Source organism: Daphnia magna, unplaced genomic scaffold (genome assembly GCF_020631705.1).
Source record: "Daphnia magna isolate NIES unplaced genomic scaffold, ASM2063170v1.1 Dm_contigs143, whole genome shotgun sequence".
Taxonomy (NCBI): domain Eukaryota; kingdom Metazoa; phylum Arthropoda; class Branchiopoda; order Diplostraca; family Daphniidae; genus Daphnia; species Daphnia magna.
Window position 1 is genome coordinate 153929 of NW_025533140.1, and position 18684 is coordinate 172612.

Here is an 18684-nt window from a genome sequence, read left to right on the forward strand (position 1 = left end):
AGTAGAATCTTTCTTCGATCTGCCCCAGCGTTTTCTTTACTCCCAAATGTACAGCCCAACGATCGTATGGTATCGGTATCGGGTGGTACGCATCTTAAATCTCCATCCGCTAACCCGGGGGTATGCATAGACGCAGCCTCATTCCCTGTTTACTCAGGGTTCGGCGATGCAGTAGTCCACTAATAAGTACAAAATTTTGGTAGGCCCCGGCTGTACTTCTTTCCAGCTGTCTGCGTACTTCCATCCATCCCGGGACTGCTCCTTGCATCTCCCTTGTCCAACAACGCTCTTCCTCCCATACGGGGCGGAATGCGGGTAGCAGATCCCCTTCGTTGCTACTGTCCCCTATGCCGTCCACAGAATACTGAGATAGTGCGTCGGCGTCCTCATGGAGCCGTCCACTTTTATAAACAATCTCGGGCTAATAGTTCTGTGTGGACAATGCCCAACGTGCTAATTTACCAGCCAAATTCTTTTTCGTTGTTAACCAACAAAGGGCGTGGTAGTCCGTCACCACTTTTACCTTTGTACCCCAAATATAGCTGTGGAACTTCTTTACCACCCGTACCAGGACTAAGCACTCTTTCTCCGTATTGGAATAGTTCCGTTCCGCTCGGGATAACAGCCTGCTGGCAAAGGCAATCGGCCGCTTCCATGTCTTCCCCTACTGTACTAAGGCCGCACCGATCCCGTATTCGCAAGTGTCGGGATGGATTTCGAAGGGTTTTGAGTTATCCGGGTAGGGGAGACTGGAGTATGCCGGGACACCGGGTCAAGAGGGACAGTAGGGGAAAAAATAGTAGATTTTAATAAAATTAAAATTTTTTTTTGTATGTTATTTAGATACATGCAATCTACTTTGGCATGAAATTTGGTTGAGTTTTGTCAATAACTGTATCAGTTATAAACAAAACTAAAAAAACGGTTTTTTTTTAGTTAATTTTGTCTCCGCCATTTAATGTTTCTACAAAAAAATAATCGCAAATGGCATGTAAATTTAATATGGAAATGAAGCTTCATCATTTCTTTATCGTTAAAAACAAAAATTATAATTTTCGATCAATTACTGTAGATAATATTAACGTTTTAAAAAAATGGTCTTTATCGGGAAATCGGGACAGCTGTTTTTGACTAAAATGGGACATTAGTGGGCGGGTTTGGTCTTCAAGCCCATCACTCATCACCGAGCTCATGACGCCATTACTGTCCCTTACAATGATAACAAGCAATCGGTTATTCAGCATATTAATCGATTACAATAAGTCCAACCCCCACCTATCGTTAACAAGGGTTTTTTTATCATATAAGAAAAATTTTTTGTTAACACAATAATCAAATTGGAACATTTATTAACTTATAGAGTCTATGCAGTGGGACGCTATTTCAATTTTTACAAATTTTTTTAATGAATTTTAAGGTGAAAACGGAGGACGTCCCTCACCAACCACCCTAGTGTCCTCACTTACCCCTCAAAATAGGCTCCTCCCACAAATCTAAGAAAACTTTAAAGGTCTTATATGGAAAATGGTTTATTATTAAATTATATAAAAAATATTGGGGGTACATTACAGTATGGAATACATAAAAACAAAATAATAAATTAATTTAATGATTAGTTTGGGAGATATAGGGGGGAAACGAAAACCATTCCGTCTTACTCCAGTCTCCCCTACGCCAACTTCACCGCTTCCATTAACGCTCTCTATAGTGACTCGAACAACCTATCCTCCACATCTTGAGACAAACCTTTATCTTAGTTAGGGGTCACTCATTCAGACAAAGGGTTTTCTAAAGATTATTTTAATTTGTTTTCATTATTTTTTTTTCTTTGAACTGATATTTTTCTACTGCATTATAGGTTTTTTATACCTTTTTTACGGTTTCTGTGTCTACTCCCGCACAATGCTTCTTGAGACAAAGCTTTGTCTCAAGATTTGCAATGTGGTATTTTACCGAACCAATTTATGTAAAGCTCTAGTGTTAATTAATAGCTTGGAAAAACAGGTGTTTTTACGAGTAAAAACATACCGACAACAATTTGATTTGTGGTATCTTGTATTCATTTGTTGAGAGAATTCTTTGTTTCATAATGGATTGAAAACCAGAGTTTGTTTTGTCCTAAAATACCGTGGTGTATCGTTGATGCTCTGTCATATTCACGTATGCCTTCCATGTGATTTTTTCGTAGTCTGTTATCAAGAATCTTAGAAAAGTACAGGTGTGAAAGTGTATATAATTATATTGTGATATTTATTACTGCAATTGTTCTCACAGCATCTTGAGACAATGGTTTTTCTCAAGTTGATATACTTTGTGAATCATTACTTTTTCTCAATTTTCAAACGACTTTTAAATTGTTCGGTAAATAAATGACTTATGCATTATAGATTTTGATTCGGTTTTGTCAGTAATTTTCGTTGCGTAGCAGTACTAATTTTCAAACAAAACTTAAAATTTGTTATTTATGGGAACACGGTGTACGAACGCTTTTTGCGGGGGAAAGGGCGGATCTACACACTTCAGATCACCAGGTTCACCAACTTCCCCAGCTGATAGTTCGAACGACCGAAGCGCCCCAAGTGTTCAGTCACATACAGAAAAGATGGTATTAAAAAATTATTTGAAACTTGACTCACAAAATTCTTTGATTCATTACTTTTTTATTATGAATTATACGTTCAATTTTTAGTATTGTATATTTATGTAGTATTAAGCTATAATCTTCAATCGGACGATATTATTTTATGAGAACTTGTAATTGTGTACAAATTAATAATGAAAATCACAGACCAACTAATAACTGATTTAAGGGTTGTAAGTTGTAACAGTTTATTTTAAAAAATTAATGAATGCAACCCACTCTTTGTGCATGTAATAATCGCCATTTTATAAATCTCATGGATGCTGTTTATCATAACTACGTATTTTCTGATCTCAAAAATCATTTTTTCTTCTAAATTCTCGATCAGCTATCAAGTCTAATCTGCAATGGAATCGAATGACCATTGTGAACAAGATCAAACTGAATTGGATAAGAGACTTAAAAAGAAAACGAAAACTCTCAGAAGAGTTTTGTCAAAACAAAAAGACAAAGCAAAAAAAGAAAGATTGGTCTCGATCAAAGTATGAATTTACAAGTTGTTGACTAATACTTAAATTGAAAATCTATTTTGCAACTTTAGATTAAGTATGGGAATGTTACAAAGAAAAAGTCTTGTGGACCTCCAGGTGATTGGGATTTGCACTGGCGTAGTATGAGTGTAAATTAGCAAAGAAAACTCTCTAGGCGTCAAAGTCATGCAGTAGCATCTTTGTTTGAAAAATGGAAGACATGGAAACCCAATTTGGAGCCAGTATTTTGGCAAACATACGTTTCCCAAATGGATCTCAACAATCACTTTATACAATGAAAGTTGGTGAAGGAATCAAGTTTGCTGAAACTAGTGAAGGCTTGTTGTTTATTTCATCCTTCAAACGTTACTTCAATAAGATTCAGAGTAACAAATATAGTTTTTCTTTAAAATTTCAGTATTTATCATTTATAATTTTGTCGACACTTTATAGAAAGGAGAATTGAGACTTCCAAAGTAAGAGGACATTCCACAATGAAAAATAAGTGTAAGTATATAATATACATTCATCCGTCAATTCTTCTATATACATTTTAAAGATTGCCGGAGAAATAGGACCCAGACTAATAGGACCCGGAGAAATAGGACCCAAAAATAGGCCATGGAGAAATAGGACCCGGTGAAATAGGACCTCTTTTTCTGACTTTCTTTTTAGGGTCCTATTTCTCCGCTTCGTATAGGTACGGTCTATATAGTTTTCAGCTGACAGAACAGCGTTGGCGTTGATGCACACATTCAAACAGCCACAACTGTATTGTTTTAACTCCGATTTTTAATTTTCTTGCATTAATGCATTGCATCGCAATCGAATTAATTCTCATGGATAAACTAGGGATGATTAATTATTTAAAATGACTGGAGAAGACGCAGAATGTCTTAAAGTGTAGTATTCTAGAACATTTCCTGAATTGGAAAAGTATTACTAGGGTAAATAAATCAAAAACCTCCTTTTTTCCTATCTCCTCCTGCGATCGAAACCCCCCTGGATTTTTTAAAATTTTGCAACGCAGCATTCGAAACTGGTCTATAGTTGCTCCACCATACTATTACACCATGATGCAACCAATAGTTCTCTTAAAAAGGCTGGAGTTGTCCTTCATTAATTCCCTCATTAATAATTGAAAAAATAAAGTGTTTTGGGGATTCTTTATTTGTTACATGAATCAAACTTCTTTTCAGAACTGGCGGTTAAACTGACATGTTTACTTTGAGGTCGCGACATCTATTATTCATTCTTTAAACCCTTTAAATTGTTTGCTGTTTAGCAACTTTAAAGCAGTGTTGAAGTTAAGTTTGTTGTCTAAAAAATAACTTTTTTTTCAGAAATGTTGACATCGATAATAATAACGTAGGTTAAAGTCCATAAACGAAGACTTCTTCCATCTGCAACAGGGGACGGACCAAAACAAACTGAAATATTGAATATTGCCTGCTTCATGTGTTTCAAAGGTATCAAGTGACATTATTGGGAATTGACATGGTCAATGTGGGCACGTCATGGGCATTAAATAATTGAGCTTTTATTCTTATCAGACAAGTGAAAATGTTTTACTATTTTTACAGTTTCTCTGTGTTCAGGAAGGAATTGATAAATTCCTAAAATAAAGAGTACGAAGAATCAAGAAATGTATTTCAACGATACAAATCTAAACAAGATATGAAAATCCTCAAAATTGTGAGACAATAATAAAAATCTGTGTGGTAATTGATCAACAAAAGGTATCAAAGAGAGAACTCCTAAAACAATATTATATTCCTTTTCCGTGGCTAAAATTTACAAAGTTTGTATGCTGTTCAAATAAGGAGCTGGGACATTCCACGCCAAAAAAACCAATCGATGGCGCGTCAAAATTTAGGTTTTGATAAAAATTGGAGTGTGTATTGAAAAATACATCAACGATTTATTGTCCAATTTTTGGATTTTTTATTTAATTAGTTTAAGAGTTATTGCGATGTAAAAATCGCATTTTTTTCATTTTGCCGTGAAGGCAGAAAAAAATTTTTATTTTTCTTTTCTCTTATTCTTGCCTCTATTTTTCACTCGATTGTGATTTTAAAAATGTCAACCGATTCCTTATTACTTTCTTTATATAGTTCATAAAATAATTTTCTTTTTAATAAAAAATTAAATGTATAGTTAAAAGAATGAAAAAAAATTTCTTCCAACCACGTGAAAGAAGAACTTTCATTTATCATTACATAAAAAAACCACGTGACCTTTTTTCTTTATAGTTGATAATTAATTCAATCTATAAAGGGCTCTTTTTGCATTTCAAGACGTTTTTTTTAGCCCTGAGCATTCTCCCCCCATGAACACTTGTCTCAAGGTCGTTTTTACGATATGAAGGGGGGAATCGCTCCCCTCCCAAAATGGCCGACGTTCATGGGGGGAAAATCGCAATAGATTTTGACAACACTGCCGAATTCAACTGGGGTTTGCAATCAATTGGATTGCAATCAATCGATTCATCAATGCAAAAAACATTATCGATTGACTGTTTCACCCGATCTATCCGATAACAACCCCGATAATAGCTCGTTCTACTCGCTTGCCCCGATTTTTACTCTGAAACCGAAAGAACGGCATTTTTTTTTTATTGCTTCGGGGCAACAGCTTAACCTCAAATTTTTCCCCGCACCGCCCCGGTTGAAAAAGTGGCACCTCAATTCAACCCCGAATGCACTTTATCGGTCAATATTTAAAACTAATTCGATGACGGAATATTTCCAAATGCATACTCTCACTCAGACTACGCTTCAATACTGGGCTCAGCAATTCAGCATCAGCAGTCACTAATCATATTCATCATCTCGTTCTGTGCTTGTGCCAATCAAGTAATTCAGAAGCAGACCAAACAGGCATTTTATTTATCCATGGCTTTCAATCAGAGAAGTAACAAGACAGGTGAAAGAGATTTGATGAAATTGAAACAGACTGTAATTCTCAATCGTCTGATCACTCTGATGTCTCGCACACGTTGTAAGTAACAAAATAACGTTGGTTTGAATATTTATGTACTGTCAGTTCTAATCTATCATACTTTTTCTAGCGTGAATAAGGAAGTCGTGGAGATGGAAGTCATTGCTAGTGCTGAAACTATAAATCAACTGAAAATATACAGATTTCATATGGCATTTTTTGTACGTGAGCGAAGAGCGCGAGCGCGAGCGAGAGCGCGCTCACTTTTTTTGCGAGCGAGACCTGAGCTACGCTCACTTTTCAGCACTGAGCGGAAAGCTCTGAGCGCGCTCTCAAATCAGTGAGCTATTCCCAATTTAGAACTAATTGGGGTCGATCACTAAGTTTCATTATTAATTGTCAAAATGTCTTTGTTTCCAAAAGGGAAAAACTTAACCGTGTTCAAATTTTTCCCTTGAACGTATTTTTATTTTAAGTCCAGCATTTAATACGAAAAATTGAAAAAGTAAAGGAATAATTATCTATTTGCCGGATGGTTTATTTTTATATTTATTACAAAAAATGAATAAAATATATGTAAGTCGTGAGTTTGTTTGCACAAGCTTTCCGTTTAGCTTACGGGAACCAAGCCAATGGAAATTAACTTCCAGAAAATAAATATTATTCGGCAACTAATAATATTCAAAGCAAGTATACTTATGATAGGATTATAATTTCAAATAATAAATAACTACTTTAAACTTAATAAATCATGCTGAAGTTTAAAATTCAAAAAATATTTAGCATAAATTGTTTAATTTCAATTTATACACCTTTGGTTTAACCTAAGTTCGACATCATCTTGACTTCTTAAAAATCCTGTGTGTGATTTGTTATCGAAAAAGCTCAAGTGTTTTACAACAATTCGATTGTATTGTTTGAAAATGATATATAATATATCTATAGATTGGCACAGCGGAATAATATTCGACTGTGGTGCGGGAGACCCGAGTTCCCTGGTAAAGCCTAATGTTTTTTCAAGATTAGAGTTCCAATACATGTCATATTTATATCCAAATGAAAGCCCGTTTGGATATCCTTAGAATGTCCGACGGCGCTGTTGAGGGCGGTCAAAACCAAAAAAAAAAACATCCATAGGACATTCAAATCGGATATCGGGCTGTCCGGAGGATATCAAAAAGATGTACTCAACATCCGACCCCGACATCTGTCGGACATCCGACGGACTGCCTTGTGTTATGTGGGGGAATGAGTTTTTTACTAATTCCCGCCAAGGGCGTTCGCGTATCCAGTAAAAATTTGTCCCCTACGTTAAATTTTTGCTCTTTTACACGTTTATCGTACTGGGCTTTTTGTTGTTCACGAGTTTGGGAAAGATTGATTTTGACAAGCTGAAAGGTTTCGTGTAAGCGTTTCATAATTTGACTTTTATAGTCTGAGGGAGTAACTATTACTGGGGGAAGAGGACGGAGGAATTGTTCAATCGGCATGACTGGATCACGACCGTGATTTAGAAAATATGGAGTCTCAAGTGTTGACGAATGGACAGAATTTTTAAAGCGAAAACAACGTGGCCTAAAATATCCTCCCACCGACCCGATAATGACAATAACGAGTAATGGAAAGACTCTGTTTCGTATTGCAGAAATTGGTCTACTTAGCCCGGGGGGTAGGAGAGTCTACCGATATACAGTCTATACTTTTTTTCCAGACATTTGATACCTAGGGCAAAAAAAAGGTGTCTGGACTGACATTGCCCAACCCTCCTTATGATGATTTTGCACCCAAACCGCCCTACCTCTCCTTAAAAAGGTAAACTATTAATATTTTCTACCCACAGATGGTTTTTTCAAAATAAATTGGTGTTCACCTTTTTGTGCAGGATACTGTACTTTACTAGAGTTTATTAAGTTAAGTTTACTAAATTGTGTGTCAAAATTCATTTCGCTAGACCCTAAGGGTGTAGACACATTTTATTTTCAGCTTTTTTAAAGACAAAACAAAAAATAGAGGTGCGGTAAGCTACCTTTCTCTTCAGACCTGTACACGCCCCCCATTTTCAGACTTTTTTCAGCTCTTGAACAGTAAAGATGTCAGGTCCAAGTGATTACTACGGTGGACAGGGGCTTTATTCGTGGGATCCACGGGCCGTAGCTAGAATTAATAGAGAGCAAGAGAATCGGGGTTTTGATGGTAGAATGGAGGAATGGGATAGGCGACCGCGTGGTTGGTACGACGAGTACGAATTTGCGGGAAGAGATCGTGCCCCATTTTGGGACCAGCGGGTGGCTGGCCCGTCGTTCTATAGTCAAGCACACGACCATTTCGAGTACCGTGACCGTCGTACAAGTGGAAGATTCGAATATCAGCAGCACGACGAAAGGTATGGGGATCGGTATTATCAAGATAGAGAGTTTAGAGAAGTTTCGAGTAGACCAAGCTATGTCGATGAAGAAATTTACGATCAAGTGGAGAGGCCAAGAGCCGAGCGAACAGAGAGACGAAGAGAAGAGCGAGTAGAGAGACCAAGAGCAGAGCAAGTAGATCAGAGATGGAGGAAACGTAGAAGCGAGGAAGAAGAAGAAGATGTGGAGGTAGAAGAGGACGTTAGTGACGACGGAGAGTCAGAGCAGTGTAAGGAACGATCAGCCGCGAACCTTTTTTACCACCGCTGATTTCACACCTCCGATGTGCGACCTTGGTTCCCACGGAGAACCCTAACCCGAAAACCCTTACCCGGTGCCTTTTCACACTTTGGTGTTAAATTTACACTAAAATATTCTCTACCTTTCCCCATATGTTAAATTAAACTGACCTTGTTTTCCCGTATAAAATGTTCCCCCAAAACCCTGACGAATTCAGTCTTTTTCTAGTGCTCGACTCGACAAGTTCTTTTAATTTTGTAAGTGTAAGTGTTTGTGTGAATAAACTGTTTTGTGCCCCGACCCGCCGCGTTCTACTCTACCGCCGCTAGTTGTCACTATGCACACACTGTAAGTCTACCTAAAATTCCCCTCTCTATCTCGTCTTATTTTGGAAGCCTACTCTCACCCGGAGAGTCAAGCTTCACATTGGTGACAGTGAAATTCGAACCCCGAACCCCGTTAGAGACTTGAATTTTCCTATACCTTTCCGGTACCTCAGATAGCGCCACCTTTAATTTTTTCCCACATTGCCAAATATCTATTGATTTTTTACCAATAAGCGCCACTGCTAAAGGAAATTAGAACTTATTCGCCTAAAAAAGTAAATGGATAATTTTACAAAAGTATTTCGAAGCGCTGGGAAAATAGTTACAGGATTCACGACCAAAAATAAAGTAGCCAGAAAAAATCAGGGTCCTACAAGCGAAATAGTATATTCTCAGATACAGCCACAAATCGCCCCAGATAACGAATCCCCTAGCAATATCAACCTACTAACGGACAACGAAGTAGAAGAGCACAACCTCGTCGCTCAGTGGGATAGAATTAGGGAAGAAGAAACAACGCAACTAGAGAGCGACCAATACGGAACACCCCCTTTAGAAATTCTAAGACAAGCTCAAGCACTTATCGCAGAAGATCGTGGTCAGCAGGGAATAGAAAACGAAGCCACACAACTTTTCTTCAACGAGAACCTTACAACACTAAAAACAGACACAACAGGCACCCCAAGCTTTAACAAACAATACGCCGATTTACAACTTGAAGACGTACCAGAAGAAGAGATCTTACACGAACTACTATTTTTGATGGAACTTAATTGCCAACCTGAACTGTCTTACGAGCAAATCAGAAAATCATACCGAGCAGTGATACAGCAGTACGGCGAGCATTTTTATACACCAAAGGAACTTTTCCGATTTTTGAACCTCAGAACATACCTAACTCCGATACCAGAAGCTCTCTACCCAAATCCTTCACCAGTAACCGCAGGTCAGACGGAATCGACCACATTGGCTTCCCGACAAAACCCTGACCTGGAACTAACCAGTTTTAAGGCAGACATACCGTACTCCGTCCTCACACCACACCCGATCCGTGTAACTAGTAGAGGAAACCCCTTTTTAACAAGCCATGACCAAGAAACTGGGGCAAGAAGCAAAACAACAAGCAGACTAGCAGAAAGAGAGTTAAGATCTTCTACAGTAGCAACACATAGGGAAACGCCGAGAAACGCAGAAAACCTCCCACCTCCGGTTCCAAAGAGAGTATCATTCACCCCTCAATTATCAACGACAACAAGACAGAACACCACAAACACAATGAACTATAACCCGCGCCCTCAAGCCAGTACTAACTCAACCATTCCCGAAGACGACTTGGTAGCAGTATTCCGAGCTTTAACCAGAAATAACTGGTCAACTGACGAAGCCGCAAATTTCGTAGCCACCCTAGTAGGAAACAACACAACCCGAGCATCCAACCCTCCCCAGTATACGTCTACACCGAACCCCACCTTGTGGCAAAATCCGATGAGCAGTGCCATCGCCCCTCCCTGGCAGAACTACCGAACGACGGCATCAACAATAGCCTCTCAACCAAGCTACATGACCTCAAACACACACCAACCACAGCCTCACTACGGACACCACCAATCGACAATCAGCGAACTCGATATACAAGCAACCCGGCTGCTGACGCAAATTAGCGTATTCTCCACACCAGGAAACAACGCCGACTTCAACTCTTGGCTAAGGCATTTCGAAAATACCTTGGACATTGGCGATTTCGAAGAATCCAAAAAAATTAAATATCTCCGATCCAAACTAGTGGGTCCAGCAGGAGACTTCTTGGAACAGTACCAACTCGATCACCCAGTCGAAGCAACCTGCTATGAAACCCTCAAGCGAGCGCTCAAAGAAAGATTCATGGGAAAAAACATGGAACACAAATACCGAACCTCGTTCAACAGCTGCAAAAGGGAACCTGGAGAATCAATCAGGAACTTCGCACACCGAATCCAGAAACTTGCAAGAGGAGGCTACCCGAACGTAGGCCACGAAGTAATCGAACAGTTGAGCAGGGATAAATTCATGAACGGACTAGCCCCCCAACTTCACGATCGACTATTCTGCAAGGATTTCCCCTCGTTCGACCAGATGATCGAGACAGCAGAACGACACGATTCAGCTCTGGAAATCATAAATTCAAGAGAAAACCCAGGCACAGGAGACGCAGCAGGGCCCCTAGCAAGGAAAGAAGACGAAGCAAAGGACATCTCCGACCTCATGAGGGAAGTAATTAGATCGGAACTCGCCAAGAACGCCGAAACGAGGAGACCAGAGCGAAGGGAGCCGAGGAATGGGCAATACGACACGTCCGATAAATTCTGTACATACCACAACATGTACGGACACGACACCAATAACTGTGCAGCGAGGCAATACCAGATGAGACTAGTGTGCGAAATATGCGGACGTAGGGGACACAACCGCAATTCCTGTCGCGCTCCCGGAAACCACCCGTCATCAGGGCAGCAACCTCCAAACAATCCACCGCCGAGGGACTATTATAATCAGCCCCCAAGACTGCAGCAGCAACAAACGCCGCAATACCCACCACCTACTGCAAACAACCCTCCAACAAATAACACTGCAACCGGACAGTTAAACGAGTAACCACCGATAGACATGTCGGGCCAAACGGTGGAAACGATCCTAAGCCCCGCCAATACGTAAGAAGTGTGCAAAATAAAGTCAGACCTCCAAGAATAACACTAAAAGCAGGGGAAGTAACATTCGAAGCCCTTTTCGACAGTGGTGCAGGACAAAGCTTACTAAACAACAATTTATACTCGGCACTCGGTGGAAACGTAGTGAATTTTTCTCCAGAAGTAGCGGTAGAGCTATTTGATATAAATAACAGGCGCTTAAAAACCCTGGGTACAGTAACCCTTAAAATTCAGCTAGTGGACGAAGAAAGTCCCGATCTCCTAGTTCAATCGTTCATCGTAGTGGACGATATTACCGAGAACTGCGTACTAGGTTTAGACGCACTCTACGGTCACAAGTTCATCTTCAACGGCAGTGAGAAGACGATTTATCGGATGAGAAAATCGGATCAACCTACTCATGAGCCCGTTATGATAACTCCGCGCAAAATCACTATTCCTCCATACACAGCCCAAGTGGTGGAGAGCGAACGGGGGGGCGGAAAGCTACCCCCGAACATCGCCTGTTCATTTATACCAGCTCCAGAACTCCCGAAGGGAGTCCGCCTTGACCCCTTCGTTTCGAAGAAACAAGGGAATGGATTATTTCGCATCGTCATCATCAACGAGACCGACAAACAAATCACGATACCAGCCTTTCAAGTATTAGGTACAGTAGTCTTCACCGAAGAAAAAACACAGCACACAGTTGCCTCCTGCTCCTACCAAAACACGCCGACTGACCCCAACGTCTTCGACGAAGCCCTGGCAGAAATTCCGAGCAAAGAAAAACAAGCCCTACTAGAGCTCCTCGAAAATCACGCCCATCTGTTTGCTTTCAAAACAGAAGATCTCGGAAAGACAGGACTAGTCAAGCACACGATCGACACGCAAGGCAAAGGACCACTCCGCTCACGGCCCTATCGGAACTCCCCACGACAAAAAGAAGTCGCGGAGGAAATCATCCAAGAACTACTCAGACACAAGATTATACGACCATCTGTTTCTCCTTGGGCATCGCCCATTGTTTTGGTACGGAAAAAATCGGGAGAAGAAAGACTGTGTATCGACTACAGGAAACTAAATTCCATCACGAAAAAAGACTCATTTCCGCTGCCCAGAATCGACGACGTATTGGACCTCCTGCAAGGACAGAAACTATTCTCCACCTTAGATCTCGCTTCAGGGTACTGGCAAATAGAGATGGATGAGCAATCCAAAGAGAAGACTGCTTTTATTGTGGACAATAATTTGTACGAATGGAATAGATTAGCATTTGGGCTAACAAACGCCCCAGGAACATTTCAACGTTTGATGAATTTTGTGTTAACAAGCGTCCTCGGTAAAAGTTGCCTCGTTTACTTAGACGACATTATAGTATTTTCCAAAACCATCGAAGAACACGTTCTGCACCTGCGAGAAATTTTTGGACTATTGGAGAGAGCTAACTTAAAACTCAAGTTATCTAAATGCAAATTCTTGCAAGAGAAGGTAAATTATCTTGGCCACATCATATCAGCCGAAGGAGTAGCCCCCGACCCAACAAAAATTGAAGCAATAGCCAATTACAAACGCCCATGCACCGTGAGAGAACTTCAATCATTTCTAGGACTAGCCTCATACTACCGTCGGTTCATCGAGAAATTTTCAACCATTGCACACCCCCTGCTAGTGCAGTCAAAAGGTCAACCCAAAGATGAGATCAAATGGGGATTGGAGGAGGAAAAAGCCTTTGAAACCCTCAGGAAGAGCCTGATAACAGAACCAGTGCTGTCATACCCGGATTTTGGTAAAGAGTTCATAATCTTCACGGACGCAAGCGATCACGGACTAGGTGCCGTCCTATCTCAAGAAATTGACGGAAAGGACAAGCCAATTGCGTATGCCAGCAGACATCTTAACGACAGTGAAAGAAAATACTCAACGGTAGAAAAAGAAGCAGCAGCCCTGATATTCGGGATAAAACGTTTCAAATATTACCTACAAGACGAACCCTTCGTGATAGTAAGCGATCACCGGCCCCTGCAATGGCTTCAGACCTTCAAGGACGAAACAGGGAGACTAGGAAGATGGTCGATAATGCTCGGTAACCTAAAATACACGGTACGATATCGGCCAGGACGGGTAAACGAAAACGCTGACTTCCTATCACGGATAACCGTGGCAGCCGTGCAAGTGCAGCCCAAAGACGCCGATAGTATAACACAAGAACAGAGGAACGACCCCTTATGCCAAGACATCCAGGCGTACCTAGAAAAAGGGCTTTTATGGGAAGAAGATCGACGACAAATGCCAACCTGGGCAAGAGAAATCGAACTATTTACCGTCGAGGATGGTATATTATGCAGGTTGTACACGCCTCACTCCGAAAAGAGGCGACAATTTGTGCAGAAACAAGTGGTGGTACCAGCATCCTTACGACAGGCGCTAGTGGAAGAATATCACGACTCACCGCTTTCTGGCCACCTCGCTTACCGAAGAACCTGCCAGAGGTTACGTGATAAGTATTATTGGCCAAGCATGCTCGAAGACGTTAAAGAATACTGCCAGAAATGTGAAACGTGCGCTCGACAACGACGATCAGACAACAGAGCGCTTCTACATTCGCTCCAACCCGCCCAAGCCCCATTCGAAACATTAGGACTAGATTTCTTGGGCCCTATTAACCCTACATCCTTCGAAGGAAATAACCACATACTTGTGATAACAGATTACTTTACCAAATGGGTGGAGGTCGTGGCGCTTCCAGACCAAACCGCAGTAACAACATGTAAGGCCCTAGTGGACAAAGTCATAAACTACCATGGCCCTCCTCGGGTTATCATCTCAGACCGTGGCACGAATTTTACATCGGAGCTATTCAACGAACTTTGCAAGGCTCTCCGCATCAAACACTGCACCACCACCGCGTATCATCCACAAACCAATGGATTAACCGAACGTTTCAATAAAACCGTCGTAGAAATGCTAAGAAAGTACATCTCCGAAGGATACGAAGACTGGGAAGACATGTTGGGACACGTAGCATTCGCTTATCGTCATTCAATCAACTCCTCGACACACGAAACACCGTATTTCCTGAATCATGGACGGGACGCAGTCATGCCTATCGACCGATGGTTACAGCCAACCACCTCCGATCCTATTACACCGCAAGACTACAAGAGCCAAACCATGAAACGCCTCCTTAAGGCTTTTGACCTCGTAAAGGAAAATCTAGAGAGAGCAAGAACCCAGCAAAAGGTACAATACAACAAACGAGCTAAAACGTTCGAATACCAAATAGGGGATAAAGTACTCCTCGACGTACGAACCGTTAAACCCGGGACCAGCCGTAAACTAAATCCCAGATACCAAGGCCCGTATCGGGTGACCAAAATTAACCCGAACCACACAGTGGAGATACAGGCAACACCAGGGACGGCCCCGCAGCTAGTTCACACCAACCGAATAAAACCATTGCTAGAAGCTATGATCTGGAGGGACGACCCCTGCCCCGACTTTGAAGACCTCCGGCTAAATCCCGCCAGACAAGTAATCGAAGAGGAAGAGGAAGAAGAGCTCACACCGGTAGAAGACGACACAGCCGAGTCCTCTTACCCTCTGGAGGCGTTTTCCCTAGACCTCCCGACAGATGAAAATGAAATGAACATCTCAAACCCATTTTTCGGATTCACGCCGCCAGACCAGGGCGACGAAGAGTTGGCACAGCCAGCCAGACCGGAAAGACGCACAGGGCTACGGCCATGGTCATCAATACGCCCGCCAAGAAGATAGTCAAAAAAAGTTTTTGTCGTGTATACATGTGTCGCATGCTGAAAAAAGAACTGTTAACTATGATCAATATATCCGATTCCCCGAGCGAAACTTCGGGGTACCACTCGTTCGACAGCGAAACCACTCTTCCCCTAAACCCTGCAACATGATTGCGGGACGCAATCTTTCACGGCCGTAAGGTATGTAAGGAACGATCAGCCGCGAACCTTTTTTACCACCGCTGATTTCACACCTCCGATGTGCGACCTTGGTTCCCACGGAGAACCCTAACCCGAAAACCCTTACCCGGTGCCTTTTCACACTTTGGTGTTAAATTTACACTAAAATATTCTCTACCTTTCCCCATATGTTAAATTAAACTGACCTTGTTTTCCCGTATAAAATGTTCCCCCAAAACCCTGACGAATTCAGTCTTTTTCTAGTGCTCGACTCGACAAGTTCTTTTAATTTTGTAAGTGTAAGTGTTTGTGTGAATAAACTGTTTTGTGCCCCGACCCGCCGCGTTCTACTCTACCGCCGCTAGTTGTCACTATGCACACACTGTAAGTCTACCTAAAATTCCCCTCTCTATCTCGTCTTATTTTGGAAGCCTACTCTCACCCGGAGAGTCAAGCTTCACAGCAGGAAGAAGCGGATTCCCCTGAGCACAGGCAAACCGATCGTTCCTGGTTGCCGAAATCATCGCAGAAGTAGAAGCAGAAAGTTAAGTCTAAGCCGGTCGAGGGGTTTCCTGAATATGCAAACCAGGCAGGACCGTCCAATGTCGTTAGTGGCTCCGAGGAGCCAATTTCCGTCCAAATGAGATCACGGAAAAGATTAGTAACTGGCTGGTCCACGGTTTGTTGGCGGATGAATCTAAGGCGATTTCCTAGAAATTTGCGCTTGATTTTGAAGACAAATCTTTCTCAATCAAACCCCCAAAGCTCGATAGCTTTATGTCGCGTCGGGCAAAATACAGTAATCGCTCGAGGGCAGTCAGCGCAGCGGAAGAAGCACTTATAACCACGCAGCTAAAGATCATGGATATAGCGCCACCTCTCATTAATTTATACACCAAGATATGTTCTCTCGGCGAAGGTGAAGCTGAAGTTCAGGCAAAAAGTGCGGCACAGGCGATACTGCAACAATGGGGAAGAGCTTTTCACCACATTTCTCAACGGAGAAGACGTTCGGTGGGGTCACTAGTGGACCCGACGTTCCAATATCTCCTGTCCTCGCCCAGTGCTTATGTCCCTGGAAAGGAGACCGTAGAGCTCCTTTTTACGGACGCCTTTTTGCAATCGATGTTGAAAGAGGCAACACAAGACGTCACTTTGGCTATATCGTCGGCGGCAAGGGAGAGGGCGAGAGCCGGAGTTAGGAAGACAAGACGTCCGGATCCATCCACCAGGGTCTTAAGACCGAGAAGATCGGAGGCGATTCGCAATTATCCAGAAGAGAGACAGAGGTCGGACGGAAGAAGAGAGAGGGCGGCACCAGCTAGGTCTTGGCTGAGAGGCGGAGAAAGGTATGTGCCGTTCAATCCTTCCGATTCTCCTAAAGCTAGCGTTAATTGTAAGAAGGATCAGATCGTTAAAGTAGGAGCGCGTATTTTGGATTTTGCTGGTAATTGGAGTAAAATTACGGACGATGTTTGGGTGCTAGATTGTGTGACGAGCGGGGTAAAATTTGATTTTTTGAAGCATCCAAAGCAGTTTAGAAGGCCGTCGCCTGTTCCAATGTCCGCGGACATGTTAAAAGTGTGCGATCTGGAAGTTAAGGAGTTATTGAAAAAAAGAGCCGTGGTGGAGGTTACGGGCACTAATTCCGATGGTTTTGTTTGCGCTCTCTTCGTCATCCCAAAAAAGGGGGGTGGTTTTCGGCCGATCGGGAATCTCAAATCGTTGAACAAATTCATTAGGTATGAGCACTTTAAGATGGAAAATCTCGACTCGGCGCGTTACATTTTGAGAGAAGGGGATTGGATGGTCAAATTAGATTTGAAGGATGCTTATTTGACCATCCCTGTGCACCCGTCGACCCAAAAGTTTTTACGTTTTGCGTGGAGGGGGCGTATGTTCCAATTTAATTGTCTAGCATTCGGATTAGCACCTGCACCAAGATTGTTCTAAAAAATTTTGAAGGTAGTGGCGGCCTTCCTAAGAAAATACGGAATGCGTTTGATTATTTATCTCGATGATATTTTAATCATGAGCTCGTCGAAAGAAGGTGCGAAGGCGGACGTTTAAAAGGCGATCGAGCTTTTACAGCATCTAGGATTCCTAATAAATTCTGAAAAGTCGATCGTGGAGCCTAGCCAAATAATGGAATATTTGGGCCTTCTGATTAATTCAAATCATTTATCTTTTTCGTTGCCGAGTGGCAAGGGGGCAGAAGTTAAAGCTAAATGCGACGCGGCGTTAGTTAAAGGAGTCATTTCCTTACGAAAAATAGCTTCGATAATGGGAAATTTCACATGGGCGATCCCAACGATGCCATTTGCGCAGGCCCATATCAGAAGAATGCAAGTCTTCTATATTAGTCAGGCCAGGCGAGCGGGTTTCGATCTTAACACCAAATGCGCACTTTCGCCGGAGTCAAGGCAAGATCTGGAGTGGTGGTCCAGTAATCTAAGCTTACACAGAGAGAAAGTGTTTTTTCCAAAAGTCCCGGATTTGGAAATTTCTTTTCGACGCTTCATTGACAGGATGGGGGGCGTGCTGTAATGGAGTGAGAACAAGGGGTTCGTGGACCTTGCTAGATAGGGAAAGGCAAATAAATGAGCTTGAATTGATAGGGGCGCTCTTTGCAGTTCAGGCGTTTACGGCGGAAGCGAAAAACCTCTCAGTGCGGATTTATTTAGATAATATAACCGCAGTTGCGTACATCAACCACGGCGGCGGCACTAGGTCGGCAGAACTGACAGGGATTTCGGCTGCCTTAACGGAGTGGTGCGAGAGCCGGGCTATTGACATTGAAGCGGTTTATCTTCAAGGCAGGTTAACCATAGTGGCGGATGAAGAGTCCCGCGCGGGACCGGACGCGGGGGACTGGAGGTTGAGTCCAACCGTGTTCGAATCTATCCAGGCAGTATAGCCATCGGAGGTGGATGTTTTTGCCTCGCGATGGAACGCACAGCTGACGAAATTCATTTCCTGGCGACCGCAGCCGCAGGCGATGATGGTTAATGCGTTTGCGATTAATTGGAAGGATCTAGCGGGTTACGTTTTTCCCCCTTTCGCG

General features: G+C 42.2%; 1 pseudogene; it reads left to right on the forward strand.

The window, feature by feature from the left end:
- Positions 1-8141: 8141 nt before the first annotated feature.
- LOC123467081 lies at positions 8142-17690 on the forward strand (annotated as a pseudogene).
- Positions 17691-18684: the final 994 nt, after the last annotated feature.